We start from the raw sequence: 19,823 nt of genomic DNA on the forward strand, positions 1-19,823 counted from the left end.
ACAGCTCAGAGCCTGGAGCCTGCTTCAGATTCTGTGTCTCCCTCTCTCTCTCTCTCTGCCCCTTCCCCACTCACACTCTGCCTGTCTCTCAAAACTTAGTAAACCATAAAAAAAATTCAAGAAAATATCTGCCAGCATTTTGTGAAAAATCCCCAAGACAAAGAAGGTAAGACACCTAGGACCAAAGCACGGCATATTGTTTTTCCACATGTCCTGCGACACAAATGTTGGCTACATTGTTCTAAAGAAACAGCTTCCTGAAAAAAGAGAAGCTGCAAAATATGATAAAATTTTGGCCAGGAGAATAAAGGAGGCCAAAGGAAAGCTTCAGAACAGATTTCCAAGACACTGAGGTTGTCCTTTCTGAGAGCTTCCATCTCTAAAGTTGAGTTTATTAAAAAATGAGATTTTTCTAAGAGTAACAAATAAAACTAGATATTAAATAAAAAAGAGGGGTATGTGAAGAGATAGAATCCAAAAATGTGTAAGCAGGTGGCAAGAGGGGCTGTTTTCTAGAGGAAATATATATACATTTTGGAAAGGCTGCATTAAAAGGGCACCTGGGTGGCTCAGTTGGTTAAGCATCCGACTCTTAATCTGGGATCAGGTTATGATCTCATGGTTCATGGGTTCAAGCCCTGCATTGGGCTTGGTGCCAACAGCGTGGAACCTGCTTGGGATTCTCTATCTCTTTGCCCTTCCTCTGCTGTGCGCGCATGCTCTCGCTCTCTCTCAAATAAGTAAATTTTAAAAATAAAAAAAAAGCCTGCATTAAAAAGTTTCTTGACTTACTACTTCTCAGGGTCTTGAATGTAGTGCTAATGTGCACACCCAGGGCATTGTTGGCAGGTTCCCACTACCTCCTTGGACAACAGTGAGTGAACACATCTAGGGAAACACCTGCGCCCATCATCTCAGCCTCTTCTGTGTTCCTGTTCATACACGCTCTTACTAACCCAGCACGGACTCTTTACCAGCAGGACGTGCCACTGGCCCCTATTTCCTGCCAACCTGCTTGTGTGTCTGAGAAAAACTAGAGAGCTCCCTGGGTACCCATTCCTTAAAACATTGTTTAAATTTTGAAATTATAATATTTGAATATATTGAGTTAAGTAAAATATATTATTAAAATTGATTTTACTCGTGTGACAAAGATGGGAGGGAGAGTGAGAGGGAAATACCCCTGATGAACAGCATACTAGTGAATTAATGTCAACTGTACAGGAAGTTTGCTTCCCAAGGATAACTGGAACTGAGAAAGACCACTTAAAGACCATAGAAAATGATAAACCGAAACTTTGTAACTATTCTTAAATGTTTAATGCAGATTTTATATTGAACAAGTAATACCAAAAATACTATGTTAATTTTTATCTTGTGTTGAAAAGATTTATATTATAGTTGAAACTATCCTAGATTCTTAAAATAAACTATGAATATACCAATAGGGCAGGACTCATTTTTTTCTTTTTTTAAATTTATAGCCCCACAGAACTTCCCTTTGCATTTACCTTTCACAGCATGATTACAAACAAGGGTCAGTTACACAGATGTATTCAAGGGCTTCCTTAATTTTCCCAAGGTCCTCTTTATAACATTTTCAAAGTCAAATCATCCTCTTTAAAATAATTATCTTGTTCTCATTCTTGTCAATTTTTATCTTATTGTTTTCTGGTTTAACTTCCACATCCTTGCTTGTCAATAGCTTTGTTCCAATTTAAGTAATTTGTCAGTATTACTAGCATATGCTTTATCCAGTAACTTTTGTGAAAATTATATTTTTACTTTATAATCATTTAGTTTTCATTCATTGTTGTACTGCCCTAAGTTCTATCAAGAGATTGATCTTCAAAGATGTTAGAATAATGGGCCAGAGATACTAGCAATGAGCAAAGAGGACATTTGAATGATGACTAATTTTTATAAGAAAGTTTATTAAACTAAAAAAAATTAAGAATAAAAAGGGGTGCCTGGATGGTACAGTCAGTTAAGCATCCGACTCTTGATCTCAACTCAGGTCATGATCTCACAGTTCATGAGTTTGAATTCCACATTGGGCTCTGCACTGATGGCATGGAGCCTGCTTGGGATCTTTCTCTCCTGTCTCTGTCCTTCCCTGTCTTGCGTGTACATGCTCGCTCGCTCTCGCTCTCTGTCACTCTCTCTCAAAATAAATAAATTATAATAAAGTATATCAGTTCATAGTAAATAATTTCTGGTTACAATAACTATCTCTTCTCTATCAAATGTAGTAATTTCAGGGATATAGATACCAAAAGTGCTTATAGAAGACTTCTGTTAATTAGGAGAGCAAAATTAAGATTGTAGTCAAGACAGTAAACTGTTACATAGAAAACCATAAGAACTCAGGATATAGAACCTAGTGTATTCAACAAAATTCATTTGGTAATGAGAAAAATGTTCTGTGAAACCTTTAGAGGGAACCCCTCTTAGGAGAAGGAAGTCTCCAAGAAGAGAACAGAGACAGAGGGAATATCCTGCATCCCTACATGAAATGGAGAGTGTCTTTGTTTTTCTGTGCACTACACTAGCTCCTTTAAGCAGCAGAGTCAAAACTGTGTCATTATTCCACAAGATGCACAGAAATGGCTCAAAATTCAAATCATGTTTAAGGCCTGAAGCTGAGAAAAAAAAATGCTTCTGTTTTAGAATCATAAAATACCCTATTCTGAGCAGATTGTGTGGGAGGGGCAACTGAGAACCTAGTTCACTGGTGTCCAGATTGACACCAATCTCATTAATAATGTTTTTTTTTTCTTTTACAAAAGTTTCCCCTGCCTCAGGCTATGTAGGCGTCTAGCCCAAGGTGACACTGAAGTGGCTGGAGAAGCCAGCTGCAATCAAAGGGCTGTCAAGGATTTGCCTTCGGAGTTGACATAACCTCAGTAACTAACCACCTTTGTAAAGAGGTATTGATAACTTTAAAAATCATAACCTCAAATCACAGTGTTCTTCCAGAACTGATAGTTCAACCTTATCTATTCAGCATATAAAAAACAAAGAATTTATGAAATCTACAAAAACAGCCTGTAAGTATTTGGGAATGAGCTATCTCCATAAATCCATAAATATACCACATGTCCACTCCTCTTTGGCTGGGTCCACCTTCGTGCACTTGGCAGATGCTGACTCTGAGCCCGCAAAGTGTCAGACACTCTGCTAAGAATGGGGCAGCATGGATGAAAAAGGTTCAGTGTCTTCTTCATATAACTCAGCAGATGTGTAAACCAGTTAGAGCAGATTGTCAAGCTAGTAGAACACACAGTTTGATTGTTGTTCCATTGATTTGGGATTGGTTTTATATTGATTTGGCAGAAAAATTCTATAGCATGGTCTGCCTGACTCCCAGTCCCATATGTTCTATCTTGGCACGTGCAATCACTCAACCCCCCACCTACACACTGAACTGTCTCATTAACTGTAGTAAATAAAGGGCCCAATTAAGTTAGTTCCCTCAAACCAGCCATGCCAACGACTGTGTCCAGCTTTGGTAACCCACCGCTTGGTAAGTACTGCTCTCCTGAGCTTCACTTCCTTCACTTCTCCTTCAGCTCCCTATTCTTTGTTTCCTACCACTGAACCATCTGGACAAGCCACAGACCCCATTTGTCTATTTGATGTTTGATAAAGTGTGGTCAATGAACACCTACAACAGAATCACTTGCTTGCTGGGCCCCGTCTACACCAGCAGAATGAAAGTGGGGTGGAGGGTAAGAGAGAGAGAAAAAGAATGAGTTTTAGGGTGGTATGTCTGAGTCTGAATTTTACAAAGTGCCCTCAAAATGATTTCTCCATTTTACAGGATTCTGAATTCTCCTGGTTTTCCTCTTACCTCAACTGTTCATTCTTTGTCAGTCTTGTTTGCTGGTTCTTTTTTATCTGCTGGCTGTTAAGTCACTGTAAATACCACAGGACTCAGTCCTTAAAATTCCTCTCTTTCGATCCACATTTATTTCCCTGCAGTCTTATGATTTTAAATACCATCTGGTTACTCCCAAATTTGTAGCTCCAGCTTGGACATCTCCCTTGAAATTCTACTGCCTTCCTGACATCCCCACTGAATGTCTTTTAGGCATCCAACACATAACATGCCCAAAATTGAGTTCCTAAGCTTCATCTTCAAATATACTCCTCCTTCTATCTTTTGCAATCTCAGCACTAGCAACTTGACAACCCAGTTACTCCAGCACAAATGTGGCATCATCTTTTACTTATAATTTCCTCCCTCTCCTGTACTCCCTGTACCTTTCTCTGCTATGCTTCTTCCACGAGCCTTATCACTATAAAACACAATGTATTTTATCTATTTATTCTGCCAACCATTTGTCACCCACAGCCCCATTAGAAGGATAAAGATTATTGCCTAATGTTTGTTTGTAGGCACTCAGTAAACTTGTGTTGAATAAACAGAGCACTGGCTAACACACAGTAGGTACTTAATAAATATTTGGTGAAAAATAATTAATTTTTACCTGCTCATTCTTAAAATAGATTCCTTTGCAATCTCCCTCCAACCTTTCAGTTCCAGGATTACCTCCAGCCTATCTTATTTGTTTTCCAAGTCCCAGTTAGGCTACAGTGTGGAAGTCTGTCAGAGAGTAGATATGAACATGACCTCAGAGTCCACCTGCCAGGCAACAAGTAGATACTTTCTATTATTATTCCTTTCTACATCTGTCAAATGATTGATGACCAATATTACCGAACAGTATCAGCATCACCATTACCATCATCATCAAGGTGTTGATAATACCTAGTCTGGAAAATTTTTGGCAAAATAAATTATGTGTGTATAACCAAGGGAAGAATATCTTAGGAACTCTAAAAGAAGATCTAGTTATACCAGAAGATTTTTAGTCTAAGTAATAGGCTCCAAACTGGCTGACCTCAAACTGTGAATATTTGTTTGGCCTACATGGGCTTTTAATTTTTTAAGTGCAATGTCAATATTTAAGTATTCGGAGATAGTATATGAAAATCTAGATTTCTGGTTTATTCTCAATGACGGATCAGATGGTCCTGGGCCTGCATTTCTGCCCAACAGGCAAGCATATCTATCACTGCTCCCTCCCGACAGGCGATGCTCTCTCCAGGTTTCCATGATTGCTATGCTGCCAGATTTACCAATTCACACTACCGTCCTGGTGTCTGTGAGCACTTAATTTGGCAAGTAGGACTCACAAGTCCAGATTCTTGCAAAGAGACCTAATACTTAAGACCCAAGCTGCACAATGTTGTGAGACAAAGAAGGAAATGTATAGGCTGAAATACCATTCCTCTGGGGGAAATCCATTGGCTAAATACGGTCTCAAGTTTGGGGCTTACAATTTTTGTAACCAAACCAAACAGAAATGCCATGCAGCATTCTAATAATCTCTGATAGGTGACATTCTGTGATAAAAGCAGCAAAAAAAACTTTTGGTTTTATTCAAAGCACCGAGTGGGGATTCAGAAGGCAGGAGAATGCATCCCATCACTTTCAAAGGAGTTTGCAGTGAAAACTCCCATTTCTCTTCCATTCAGCACACAGCACGCATTTGGTGACAGATGGCCATTCCAAGTGTTGTGGTCTGTCTCAATATATAATGAAAAATATATAAACCTTCTGCTGCACAGCATAGGCGTGAGGCTTAAACACCTGTTTCAAATTATTCTGATACTATAAACATTGTTGGAAATTGGAAAGCCTTGTGTTTTAAGAAAGTGAGTGGTGCCATAGCCAACTACACTAAATTGAGTAGGCTTGGGTCCAGTGAGCAGTAAAAAAAGAAAATTATGCCTGCAGCTACTGGCAAACAGCTGATGGTAATATTACTGAGTGGGAATACAGTTAAAATCTATTGCAGTAGAAATCCTGTATATTCTCAAAGGTGTCCTTACACTAATTTCATATATTTTATTTTCCATCTCCTTTCTTTTCAATGCATTGCTTCTAGCATGATACTTGGGGGATATATTTTAAGGTGGTGGTGTTTTGATGTTCTAATTAACAGAAAGATTAGTGACCCTCTCTACTCTTTTTCCTTTATATGTCCATCAAATGATTGATTACCAATATTACACTCAAGAAACTGACCTGCCAGCATTTCAGCTCATCTAGCAATTCCATCTAAAGAAGATATCAGAGTTCTTGTCAGTCTACAATAAAGTTGTCACTGTGCTTTCCTGATTCCTTCAGGGAAACATCTGCCTCCTTGAACCTCTCATAATGAAGCACTGTCAAATTACTGAAGGACTACACATCATCCAATAACTAACCTGGAAAGATCACTTGCCAATGGCTCCATGCCACGACAAACAGATGTTGTCTCTGTCACCTACCTGAAAAAGAGGTCAAATGTTCCACAACAGACACACTCTGCTGTCCGCCTTGTGGATATACATTAGTCATTTATTAAGCTTTTTGTTTTACCCTGTATGAAAATCAGAGGTAATTTTCAGTTTATTGAGTGACATATCAGATCATTTTAAAAGCAGACTTATCTTTAGAGTAATTATGCAATCGAATCTGACTTCAAGATTGGAGGACTGCAAATAGCTTGTCAGAATGCACGTCAATTGGCCCTGCCTTTTACGTTCATGACAGTTATATGAACACTGTAATCAGTCTTGCCAAAATATACAAAAATAAATTTCATATTAATAAACATTTGAAACCCACCTTATTTCCCATGTGCAAATACTCAGGGTTAGATTATTACCATGGATCAGACTGAATAAATTCTTTCAATCCTGAACCACTGGGAAAACATAGGAAAAAATGATATTTGCTAGGCTAATGGCAATTTCAATAAAGAATAGTATTTACTAAAATATATTAGGATCAAAACACTGTACTTGACCAAAAATACAACTTCTGCTCTCATAGACCTTCATTTTAAGGGAATTTACTTGTTAAAATTTGAACCCGTACAGTAAGTTTTCAATAAAAAAAAAAAAAAAAAAAAAAAAAACTCTTCTTTTTTTTTTTTTTACTCTCTTTCTTTAAAAATATTTTGGGTGTGTGGTTTTCAAAAAATCAACTATTGGAAAGATGTAAAAGGGGAAAAAAGTACTCTCCTCTGCTCTATATACTCACTCTCCAGAGAGAAGCAGTTGTGTATATCTCTCCAGAAATGCTACTGTCTACTTATAAATGATATTATACTCACTGTTCTGCACTTTGCTGTTTTTATTTGAGTATAGATTTTGGAGAGCTTTTTTATATTTTCATGTGAAGATAGATCATCTTATGCAGCAGATGCATGTGTGTATATAATAACTTTTTTAAATTTTCTCTGATGGGTGCTCATTTTGTTTCCTACTTTTACCTGTTACAACAATGCTGTAATGCACAAGAGTGACTTTCTAATAGCGTTTACTTAAAAATGGAATTAGTTTCTTTGAGAAATGGAGGAAATTACCCAAGTGTCAACAAGTGAGAGCAGCCAGAAAAACTTCTAGTTTCATGATTACTTCAATCAGCCTCACTCCCAGCACAAGGACAGGCTCATAGAAATTACTTCCAAATGTTCACTTATGCCCTGTCTTTGATGGTCTCATCGTAGTCAGTTACATCTATGAACTAGGGAATTTCATGGCTATTTAAGGCAGGAATATATGCAGTTTCATAGAGCTCCTCTCTTTGCATGAAGCTCTGTCTCTGTGTGTTTGAGTTTGTGTCTGTCTCTGTCCCCTTCCCTCTCTTTTCCCTATTTCTATATGTAAATAGAGAGATAGAAAAGGAAAAATATATACTCACACATATTTCAAATAGATTTATAGGATATTTTTACTATACTTGTATTACATATTTTTGTCCCTAAACCTCTTGTATGTCCCTTTGATGTTGGGAAAGCCTAAAACATAAAAAAGTAGTATGGTTCACAGAATCTCTGGAGACAGTGAAGTTCTTAAGACATCAGGGAAATGAGAGCATGGATGCACCAGCCTAGCTCCAAAATCAACATTTAAATAAAAATCTGAAAATACTTTTCTTCAATTTCACAATGACCCTTCAATTTACAAGCCTGCTTTTAACCAAAAAATTTGATATTTCTAGGCGAAACATTGTAAGGGGATATTGAGGAAAATTGGCTGGCCATTTTTTTTTTCTGGCCATTGTTTTTAATTCAGTGGCTTTAATTCATTGACTTTTGTGTTGAAAGTTCTTCTCCTCATCTCTTTATGTTCTTCAGGCATCTTATGACACTCAGCTTGTGCCCCTCCCGAGTTTCCAATATCAATCAGACAAAATTCATTAAGAGAAGGCACTCTTTACTTCTGTGAGCGCCTAATCTATTTTTTTTTTTTTTTTTTTTTTTTTAATTTTTGAGACAGGGAGAGACATAGCATGAACAGGGGAGGGTCAGAGAGAGGGAGACACAGAATCCGAAACAGGCTCCAGGCTCTGAGCTGTCAGCACAGTGCCCGATGCGGGGCTGGAACTCACTGACCGCGAGATCATGACCTGAGCCATAGTTGGCCGCCTAACCGACTGAGCCACCCAGGCGCCCCGAGTGCCTCATCTATTAATCAAAGGCTCTCCTGAATTGTAGTAAGCACCTGGGGGGGCGGGGGGGAGTCAAGTGGTTACCATGAGCTCAAATCTGAGCTGCCTGCCAATATGTAAATGACTCACTGAGTCAGAGCAACTTTTCTTTTACAAATGAACTACATTTAAAAGTCTTTAGAGAAATTCTATAAACTTAAATAAACTTCTGGATAATCAATAATTTATTGTTTTGGGCCATTTTATTTCATATATATAGCATATATATATATATATACATGCTATGATATATATATAGCATACATATATGATATGAAATATATAGCATATATGCTATATATCAAATATATAATTGTTGTATATAAAATTATAAAATCTATGCTGCAATGTACATATATCCTTTCCCACTTAAGGATGATTCCCTTAGGCAAATACCAGATTTGAATTATTTTGGGTAATTTCTTTTTTTAAAACGTTTATTTATTTTTGAGAGAGAGAGAGAGCATGAGCAGGGGAGGGTCAGAGAGAGAGAGAGAGAGAGAGAGGGAGACACAGAATCTGAAGCAGGTTCCAGGCTCTGAGCTGCCATCACAGAGCCCAACGCAGGGCTCAAACCATGAGATCATGACCTGAGCCAAAGTCAGATGCTTAACCGACTGAGCCACCCAGGTGCCCCGATTTTTGGTAATCTCTTTAAACATTACTATTCATTTGTTTGGCTTTCAGTTCACTTTCTTTATTCTTCCAATCTCTGGTCTTGCTTTAGTATCTCCTTTTGTTATATCTTCCTAGTATTTAATAGAGTGTATATTCTTTATTTTGCCTTCATCAGGACATACTGCCTTCCCTGAGCACGAAGTAGAGCAGATCTCTTGGGGTCCTGTCAGTTTCCCCCAACACAGACTGTACCAATTGCTTAACCTAGTGACATTGGGCTGGAGAGGAATTGAGAGGGAGCTTTCATGGAAGTTATGACTCTGAAGGAAACAGCAAAATATCATGACCCTTTGGATACTAGCCCTGGGATTCAAAGGTAATAAATATATGTTTGATGGTACGTAAGATATCCCCATTACAATCTTTCAGACCTCAGCTTATCAGCTTGAGCTGCATATTAAAAGCATCTGGCAAGGGGCGCCTTGGTGGCTCAGTCGGTTAAGCGTCCAACTTCAGCTCTGGTCATGATCTCACGGTTGGTGAGTTCGAGCCCTGCGTTGGGCTCTGTGCTGACAGCTCAGAGCCTGGAGCCTGCTTTGGATTCCGTGTCTCCCTCCCTCTCTGCCCCTCCCCTGCTCAGGCTTTGTCTCTCTCTCTCTCTCTCTCTCAAAAATGAATAAACTTAAAAAAATTTTTTTAATCATCTGGTGAGATTTTTTTTTGAATTCTCATGTCAGAACATACCTCAGACAAATTAAGTCAAATGGATCAGATTAGAGCATTAGTTTCTAAAACTCCCCGCGGTAATTCCAATGTACAGCTACATTGGAGAACCAGTATTTCGGAGTACAGTCAAGCAGCCATCTGCAGACTGTGGAGAGGAAGGCTGTGCCCATGTTTAATTAGTGCAGACCTTCTACTAAGGAGGTAGAACTGTATTAGCCTTGGTTAAATGCTGGGATGTGACAGAATCAGAAGGTACACTGTTACACTGCATCCTACCTAAGTCCTTGAGAGAAGCATTAGGTCTCCATTTCATAGATGAAAAAGCTGAGGCTCTGATAACTTACCCAAAGCTGACTGAACTAAGATTCCACCCCAACACTGTAACCCATCAGAGTCCATGCTCTTTTGTGCTGTGTGATGCCTCCACTGCTCTGCAAAACAGAGGCAACACCCATCACCACTGCAAATCCTATCTCATTTCCGACTGTCTGTCATCAGATTTCATATCTGGCTCCTGGAAATTCTCTAGGAAGGGAAATGAAGAAGTGAAGGAGTTCTAAACACACACAGAATTCCATTTTACTGAGAACAGCCATTCAATCAACCAGGCTCTGTGTCTCTGACATTCTGATAACAGAAAATAATTCCTTTCTTTTGCAGGCTCTCTGGCACATCAGTACCAAGTTTCTCATGTCACGTCCACTTCAATTCCAATTTTACCCTAGGACACATGCACCTCAGCATGGTCAGCTCAGCAGCGTATCAATGATGGCAAAATTTAACAGCCTTTAAAAGAGAGCTGGATGAAAAGGATTCCTAAATGCTTTTCAGTGCATCCATGAATCATCTGCTTTCAATGGAGTGATATTTTAGAATCGCCCACTCAAGTTGACACCAATTCTGAATGGCGAGGTCTCACCCTTCTTACAAAGATAAGTTCCAGTGCCATTAGTCTCTTTAATGCAGCCTTAGTACCAATGAAACTATTTCTGCTGCTGCCTGGAATGGAAAGATAGAAGTATTTCCCTTGGAAAATACTCATTTTAAAGCTTTAACATCATAATTTAACAAAGTCCAGTAAACTACATATCTTGACTAGATCTCTCTGGCTTCTCACAGAACTGTCTTTGCAGATCTGAGACTTAAAATCACTTTCTCAATATTCAGTAAAGGCCAATGAAGATCTATCAAGAATCTTTTGTCCTTTCATTAGCTATACATTGGGGAGAAAACTACTATAGACTTCATAGATTTACTATATAGATTAAAATGAGGGATGAGAGAAATTAAGCATAGTTTAAATTATGTGGAATTTAGTAACATTCAATACATATTAGCATTATTCCCTCATTTTTTATAAGTTACTGAAGTTTCCTTATTTAAAGAGCCTAAGAATAAATTGCATTCAGGGAAAAGATTTCAGTAAAGCTTCCTCTCCTCGTAAACTGGATATTCACTTCCGCCAAACAAAGTTATGCAATCCAATGTACTTCCCTCTTTAGCCTAGCTACCAGAAATCTCGGTGTTGTGTCTGCTAAATTACTCTTCCTTGGATCAAATAGAAGTTATTTTTTTCATTCATTTAAGAATGCCTACTTCTTTTTTCAAAGCAGTATGAAGAAGCACACTACAGAAGAATGAATTTAATAGAAAATAATCTATACAAAATAAACACATTTTTTAAAAAGGCATTTTTGTCCTCAAACTCTGAGGGAAAGAGAGCCAGTAGAGTGTTGATTTAATAGGAATTGAACCTTGGCCAGTATGCTATATAGATGGATGGATGGATAGATGGATTGATGGACAGATGCCTCGCCTTTGCCACTTGGTTTTTGTCTTTCATTAAGCATTAAGGATTTGATTTATAATGTCAATAATTTATTGTTAACTGCCTCAATGCTTTTGGGAAATATTGTATAAATAAATATATAGATATACATACAAAAATGTGTCCTCTTTCTCTCTCTTCCTTCTCCCTCCTTTACTTTAATTTCAACATCAATTGATGTTGAAGCATCATCAATTTGTAAAAGCAAAACCCATTCCCACACTTGTCACATTTGTGACTACCGAAAGCTCTCTGTTTTGTGTCATTAAAAGTTCAGATACCACATTATTAGGATTGTTTAGAACCACTTTGAAAGAAATAATGATTGTGGCCCTGCTTCTTTTTCATAATTCTTCAACTATCCTGTCACGGGGACAACCCGGTCCTTAAACATCACCGTTCCATTTGCTGAATAAATATTATGTTTCAGGCTTTATCCTCAGCCATAGGATTACAATAATAAAGAAGGCAAGGTCTCCTGAGAATGATATTTTAGAGCAGATCTTTCCTTGCCATTTAGGGTACACCAATTAGAGTTGCACCAAAGATCAATCCGCTAAGTCTTTTGGGTGGTTAGGGTGAGGTCTGGGGACTGGAGCACTGAACTCTAGAATCACATACCCAGCTGCATAGTAGACATTTATTGGCGTTTAATAAGCATGCAAAGGACTAGTACATTTATCCCCATATACCAAATACAATCTACCCTCATTATTCAGTAATTCTATATTTGCAAATTTGCCTATTCACCAAAATTTATTTGTAACAGCAAGATCAATACTCCTAGCCTTCTTGTTTTTAAATTTTGTTCTAATGATTGTTTATTTTTGAGGGAGAGAGAGAATGCAAAAGGGGAGAAGTGCAGAAGAGAAAGAGGGACAGAGGATCTGAAGCAGGCTCTACGCTGACAGCAGAGAAACCAATGCAGGGCCCAAACTCCAGAACCATGAGATCATGACCTGAGGCAAACTCGGACATTCAACCAACTGGGCCACCCAGGTGCCCCAATACTCCTAGCTTTCTATCGATATTCACAAACATGCACAGAGCAGTCAACATTTTGAGTTATGTGACATGGAACCTTCCAGGCTAAAGCTAAACAAGGTGACAGTCCTCTTTCTTTTTTCAGCTCATACTGTAAACAAGTGCCCCTTCTGTAGTTTTAGTGCCGCATCTTCCACAGTTTTGTGCTTTTTGCTAGTGATTTGCTGTTTAATATGGCTCCAGAGCACAGTCTCATAGTGCTGTTTAATGCATTGCATTATGCTTTACAGAGGGGAAAAAAAGGATGTAATAGAAAAGCTTCATTCAGGAATTATAGTGCTGTTGGCCATGAGTTGAACATTGTAAATCAACAATATTTTAAACACGGTTTCTTTAAACAGAAACACACACAGAACAAGGCTATGTACCGGTGGGTTGAGAATAGTGTGGCTTGAGGTTCACAGGAGACTAACCCAGTATTTTCTGTAGAAGTAATGGGTCAGTATTCACTAAGTCAGTGTTCATGGAGGCTTTATTAAACATAACTACCATGAATAACAAGTCAACTGAATTATTTCTTAGGTGTGCTATCACATAAAAAATCGTGAAGAATTGTTCTAGATGAAAAAAGAAGGATAACAGGCAAATAAAAACATTCATGAACAGGATGGTTTCAAATATGAAATCTCATGAAGAAAATTAAGGGCAGGAAAAAGAAAGAAGGTAACCAGGAGCAACGAGACCACTTAAGATTAGATGGTCAGAAAGGCCCTCTTGGATGAAGTAGCATTTGTGCTGAGCCCTGAATATCCAGAAGAAGCCAACCATGAAGAATAGAAAAGGCAGAGGATTCCAGGCAGAAAAAATTAAGCATAAAAACCTTAAGAAAAGTCTATTCCAAGAGAAGAAAAGGCCAGTGTGGCTGGAGCATTGTTTGATGGTGGGAGAGGAAGGAGGCAGGGTTTTGGGGCCCTGATAAGGAATTTGTATTTTAAGTATAAGTGGAAGCCATATGAGAACTCTAAGCAAGCAAATGACGTGATCTGATATCCATTTTTTAAACCTCCCTTTGGCAGCTATGTGAGGAACAAACTGCAGCCAGGCCAGGAATAAAACAGAAAGAGCTGGTAAGAGGTGACGGCAAGACCCAAAGGAGAGATGGTGGTGGCACAAGACCATGGCCCTAGGGATGGTGTGAATTGAGTGGATTCTGGATGCTGACAGCATTTGTGAAAGGTAAGCAAAAGAGAGGAATTAAGGGTGCCTTTTGGGTGGCCTGAGACATTTGACAGAGAATTGTCCTGGGGGGAAAATTATGAATTCTGCTGGCGAAGTCTAGAATGCAGTTTGAGAGAGGACTCTACAGAGTTCAGTAAGACAGTTAGAGCTGGACACTCTGGAAAACAGTATGGAGGTTCCTCAAAAAGTTAAAAATAGAACTACCCTATGACCCAGCAATTGCACTACTAGGTATTTATCCAAAGGATACAAAAATGCTGATTCAAAGGGGCACATGCATCCGAGTGTTTAGAGCAGCGCTGTCAACAGTAGCCAAATTATGGAAAGAGCCCAAATGTTCATCGACTGACAAATGGATAAAGAAGATGTGGGGTGTGTGTGTGTGTGTGTGTGTGTGTACACTAGAGTGTATTATGCTAAGCAAAATAAGTCAGAGAAACATAAATATCATATGATTTCACTCATATGTGGCATTTTAGAAACAAAACAATGAACATAGGGGTAGAGAAGGAAAAATTAGTAAAAACAGAGAGGGAGGCAAACCCTAAGAGACTTTTAAATATGAGAACAAACTGAGCATTTCTGGAGAGATGATAGGTAGGGGGATGGGCTAAATGGGTGGTGGGCATTAAGGAGGGCACTTGTTGGGATGAGCACTGGGTGTTATATGTAAGTGATCAATCAATCACTAAATTCTACTCCTGAAGTCATTATTACACTACACGTTAACTAACTTGGATTTAAATAAAATTTAAAAAGTAAAAAAGAAAGTTAGAGTTGGAAATATAAATTTGGGCATCACTTGCATACAGCTGGCATTTAAACCCTTGGCACTGATGCAATCACCTAGCAAAAGGAGCAAAGAAGTGAACAACACAATGTTGGAAAGAACAACATTAAGGGTAAATACAGGAGAAAGAAAAGTCAGCAAAGAAAACCAGGAATGAATCTCCAGATGAAGCAAAAAGGAACTCAAGGCTTACAAATATATTTTACAAGAGTGTTAGAATCATGTATATTTCATTGTCTATATTAAGAAAGTGTCACTGTAAAACAGAATAACCACTCTGTTGGCATATTACTATTCTTATTACCATCAGTAGTGACTGATTAAGCAAATAATATTAAGTATTTGCCTTTATTAATGTAATAAATTTGCTCTTATAATTTTCTTAAGCCAACAAATATACAAAATGAATAAAGTTTCTTGTCCTGCAGATACATTATTCACTGCCATAAGCTGCTGGAGACCTTTAACTCTCAGGCAGTGAAAAGTTGCATAGCAACTAAGGTCTCTCTCCAGGATGCACAGCTATGGCCCATATGCTGTTTGGTCCCTCTACACTTGACATTCTCCATTATTTTTGGCAGATGGGGTTACCTGTCTCTAAATTAAGCAAGAAAATGCTGAACCATGGCCACAGTTACAGATGGGCAAGTACAATGAACCTAACGATAATTTTTTGTTGTTGTTATTCTTATCATCTTACAACAGAACTTACAGAATATTTATTCATTTTATTTTTTTTTAATTTTTTTTAACATTTATTCATTTTTGAGAGAGAGAGAGAACATGAATGGGGGAAGGTCAGAGAGAGAGGGAGGCACAGAATCTGAAACAGGCTCCAGGCTCTGAGCTGTCAGCACAGAGCCCGACGCGGGGCTCGAACTCACGGACCGCGAGATCATGACCTGAGCCGAAGTCAGACGCCCAACCGACTGAGCCACCCAGGCGCCCCTATTTATTCATTTTAAATCATTTGTGGTTGTAAACAATGGAAAACTAGGCTTGCTGCTCCCGACTGCAGGCATAGGTCAGGGCTTGAAGACAATTGCAACACCCTCAAATAGCATCCTTTTACTCCATGTTGAAACCACCTGAAACCTGGGTTAACTACCTTTTGCGAGGAAAACATCCACCGCCTTTCCCAGCACCCTGTGTGACTTCACTCTGCCACCTACGTCCACCCCACACAAACTCAATTTCACGTTCAGAAGCTTCACAGTCTCCTTGTTCTCATTCTTTTCATTTGTACATTTATATCTAGTACTGTGTCTTATTTCTCGCTCTCACCCCAAAACCCAGCCAAGTGGATAGAAAATAGCAGGTTCCCATTAAATGTTAAAAGTGGACCTTCAATCTGCAGTTGCCCTGCTTTCTAAACTCTTGTATGTTTTGATGCAGAACCTCTAACTCTTTCAGTATAATTCATTACTTCATGATTTTTGGATCTTTAAAAACACAGTATGTATTTTATAGCATCTACTATAGACAAGACGTTCATTTTAGAATAGCAGCTATTACAAAAATCCTACCTTTGAGGAATTGACAGATTTTATTGCATAATATAAAAGTATCAAAATAAGTGCCAACCATATAGAATATACTAAAAATATCAAAGTTCAAAGGAAAGAGAGATGAGCATGTGCAAGAGCCACTGGAGAACATTTTTTAGAAAAGACAGAATTTAAGCTAAATATCAAGGATAGGACTGAAAAGAAGGACAGGGAATACCTTGCTGGAATAACAAATATGAGCGCAGGTCCAGATCTGGGAATGTATGGTAAATTTCAAGGACTAACAAGTAGAACAATTTGTAAAAAAATGAAAGATCGGTTTCCGAGAAAAAAAAATGGAAAAGGCAAAATGAGAAAGGCAAGTCAGGCCCTTGCCCTAGAAGATAGCTATTTTTCATGCTTAAGTTCAGAATCTCTTTTAAAGCAGCAGGGAACAACTGTGAATTTTGTAATTATTAAAGAGAAAAAAGATCAATTTGTAAGAAGGTTTTAAGATAGCTTGCAAGAAAAGAGATACCACTGAGGGCAGGGAATCCAGTGAGAATATGGTTAACATATTATAAGGATTAGGAATGGTAATGAAAACTAGCAGAATATATTGATTAAATATGGCTGAAGAAGGAAGACATGAAAGACAGCATGGAGGTTTCCAGCTGGGGCAGCTAGAGCAAGGAGGGCATTATTGACAGATATAAAGAAGTCAGGACATATCAGAGGGAAGCTGTTTTAGGAAGGAAAGAATTCTAATTTAGACTTAAAGACTCTGGGGTGCAATTAAAGCACCTCAATAAAGCTGTTAGAGGGACGCCTGGGTGGTTCAGTCAGCTGAGCATCCGACTTCGGCTCAGGTCATGATCTCGCGGTTCAGGAGTTGGAGCCCCGCATCAGTCTCTGTGCAGATAGGTCAGAGCCTGGAGTCTGCTTCAAATTCCATGCCTCCCTCTCTCTCTGCCCCTCCTGCACTTGCGTTCTCTCTCTCTCTCTCTCTCTCTCTCTCTCTCTCTCTCTCTCTCAAAAATAAAGCATTAAAAAAAATTTTTTTAAGCTGTTAGGAAAAAAAAAAGTACTTTGTAGAAACATCTACTAAGAAGGCAGAAGGGAGGACTGGACATTAGAAGAGAAACATTTCCAGCCTTCCTGGAAGATACAAGCAACTATCTTTGGCTTCATATTATATGTACATACTGAGCAAAGGCCTGCTTTTCAGCGTTTAATACATTTTGAACTCATCTCTCAGATGTATCCCCATGAGACCCTTTGAATCAAAGGAAAATGGACAAACTTCTGAGCTCTAAAATATTTTCAAGGACCCTTATTTGAATGAATATTTACCCATTAGAAGTATTTCAAACAGCTACCAATAGAGACGACGTGCAGTTCCAGAGAACGCTACACTAGAGAAGACACAGGAGCTTGCAACGGTGCTAATTAGCTGTGTCTTTGCAGGCAACACGCAAGTTGCCAGGTGTCTGTTCCTCATCTGTGAAACAGCAACATAAGGCCAGATAATCTGGAACATTCCTTCTATTTTTCATTCTGATTTCTATCAGATTCCGTTGTACTAAAGCAACAGTGCCATAACTTATGAAGAAAAATTAAGTAGAAAAGAACAAGGACACAGAAAGAGAAAGTTGAGAGGCTCTTCACTAGAAGAGCTACTTGTCCATCAGGACAAGCTGCCTCCCTTGCATTGCTTAGGCCTGTTCAAAAGCATTTTCTGTGTCTCCAATGACTAGTTACGGTAATTAAAGGGCTGCTTAGATATGCAACAACATGGATGGAGTGAGAATTCTAATAGAAATGAGTATTAACGTTATGTTTTAGTACGTGTACATTTAATGAGTAGAATCCCATACATTGATTTTTCTTCATGTGACCGATTCTTCCAGAGAGGAGTCAATGTACTCTGTATTTTGACTGCAATAATCAAAGAATAACCGGAGGAGGGGTACCAACATCCACAGCTAAATTTAATGTCCCTGGTGCTTTTCACATCTAACATGCATAACCTTGCTGAAACCTCAAAACAACCATCTAAGATAAGTACCATTTTGATATTAGACATTCTTTTTAATTTTTTAATGTGTATCTAAGAAAGAGAGAGAGAGAGACAGAGTGCAAGCAGGGGAGGAGCAGAGAGAGAGAGAGAGGGAGACACAGAATCCGAAAGCAGGCTTCAGGCTCTGAGCTGACAGCAGAGAGCCCAATCTGGAGCTCGAACTCACTAACCGTGAAATCATGACTTGAGCTGAAGCCAGATGCCCAACCGACTGAGCCACCCAGGTGCCCCAGTGCTTAACAAGTATATATTAAGTGAATCAATTAATCGGTTATTTTTTATAGGAAATGAGAGAAATTTTATTCACACTAAAAGGCAAAGAAGGTTTGGTGAAGGGATCCAACCAAGACTGCAAATTGGCCGCAGGCAGGGTTAATATTAAAAATAGTAGGCTCTCGCAGATAACAGATACTGACCAATCAGTATGGATGCTGACCCCATCAGATTAGGGCTGAACCGTCAACACTTGGTAAGGTTCTACTGAATATTAATTGACCCATGCTCCAGGAAATAGAGCTGTAGACACTGACAGACTTATTGTCTCTTGTCTTTTATATCTTTGTTCCTGTATTTCCTTCCTGCTGAAGAGTGGCTGAATCCCAACAGCTACTGACAGCTACAAAAACTCACACATATAAATTATCATTGGACAAAGACTGATGTTTCACTCTGTTTTAGTGAAAATTTCTAGAGAGGGAAGGATGTGCTATTGAGCAGATCAAATGACAGGTGTCCATTATAATAGATTTGCCATTAAAATTTTGGTAATGTGTTGCTCCAACATACAAAACTCTTCACTTCATGGAAGACATCAGAGAATTCAAATATTAAGCAATAGTTTATTTTGGCACAAAGCTTATGAAGTATCTATTTGTTCTCCTGAGGTCCCCAGCCTCCCTTGCAATCAAGCTTGGGTCATGTGACTGCTTTGGACAAGTGGATTTTATATGGATATGTCTGTGTGACTCTGGCTGAGTCATTTAGGGACTATGCACCTTCCCTGTCTCTCTTGTCCCCTGCTGCAGGGATTGTGGAGTCCCTGTGTTCCACATGGTAGAGCTTCAGAGTGTAGGAGGGCCACCTATTCTACATCAGATCTGATCAGGCTGTACAATGGCAACAAATGTCTACTTAAGTCCCTAAAATTTTGTTTTTATTTTTTTTGTGGCACCTACCATTAATTACCCTGACACACGTGTTTTAAATATAGAAAACAAATGGAGACTTTGGACTTAAGAGAATTTGGATTAAAATCCAAACTTGGCCATTTACTGTGGTGTGATTTTAGGCCAGTTCTTTGGTTTCTCGGAGCTTCAGTCTTCCCGTTAGTAAGATGGGGATGATACTGTTGCCCATCTCTTGAGGTTCCTGCGAGCACTAGATATGATAGTGATCACACCAGGCACCGGATGCTGCATAACAGTAGCTAGCGTTTATATGACCAGGCACAATGAGGTAAATATTTCACTTATATGAACATATTTAACCCTCAAAACAGCCCTCTGGTGTAAGCATTACCA

Source organism: Panthera onca, chromosome C2, assembly GCF_046562875.1.
Source record: "Panthera onca isolate mPanOnc1 chromosome C2, mPanOnc1 haplotype 2, whole genome shotgun sequence".
NCBI lineage: Eukaryota > Metazoa > Chordata > Mammalia > Carnivora > Felidae > Panthera > Panthera onca.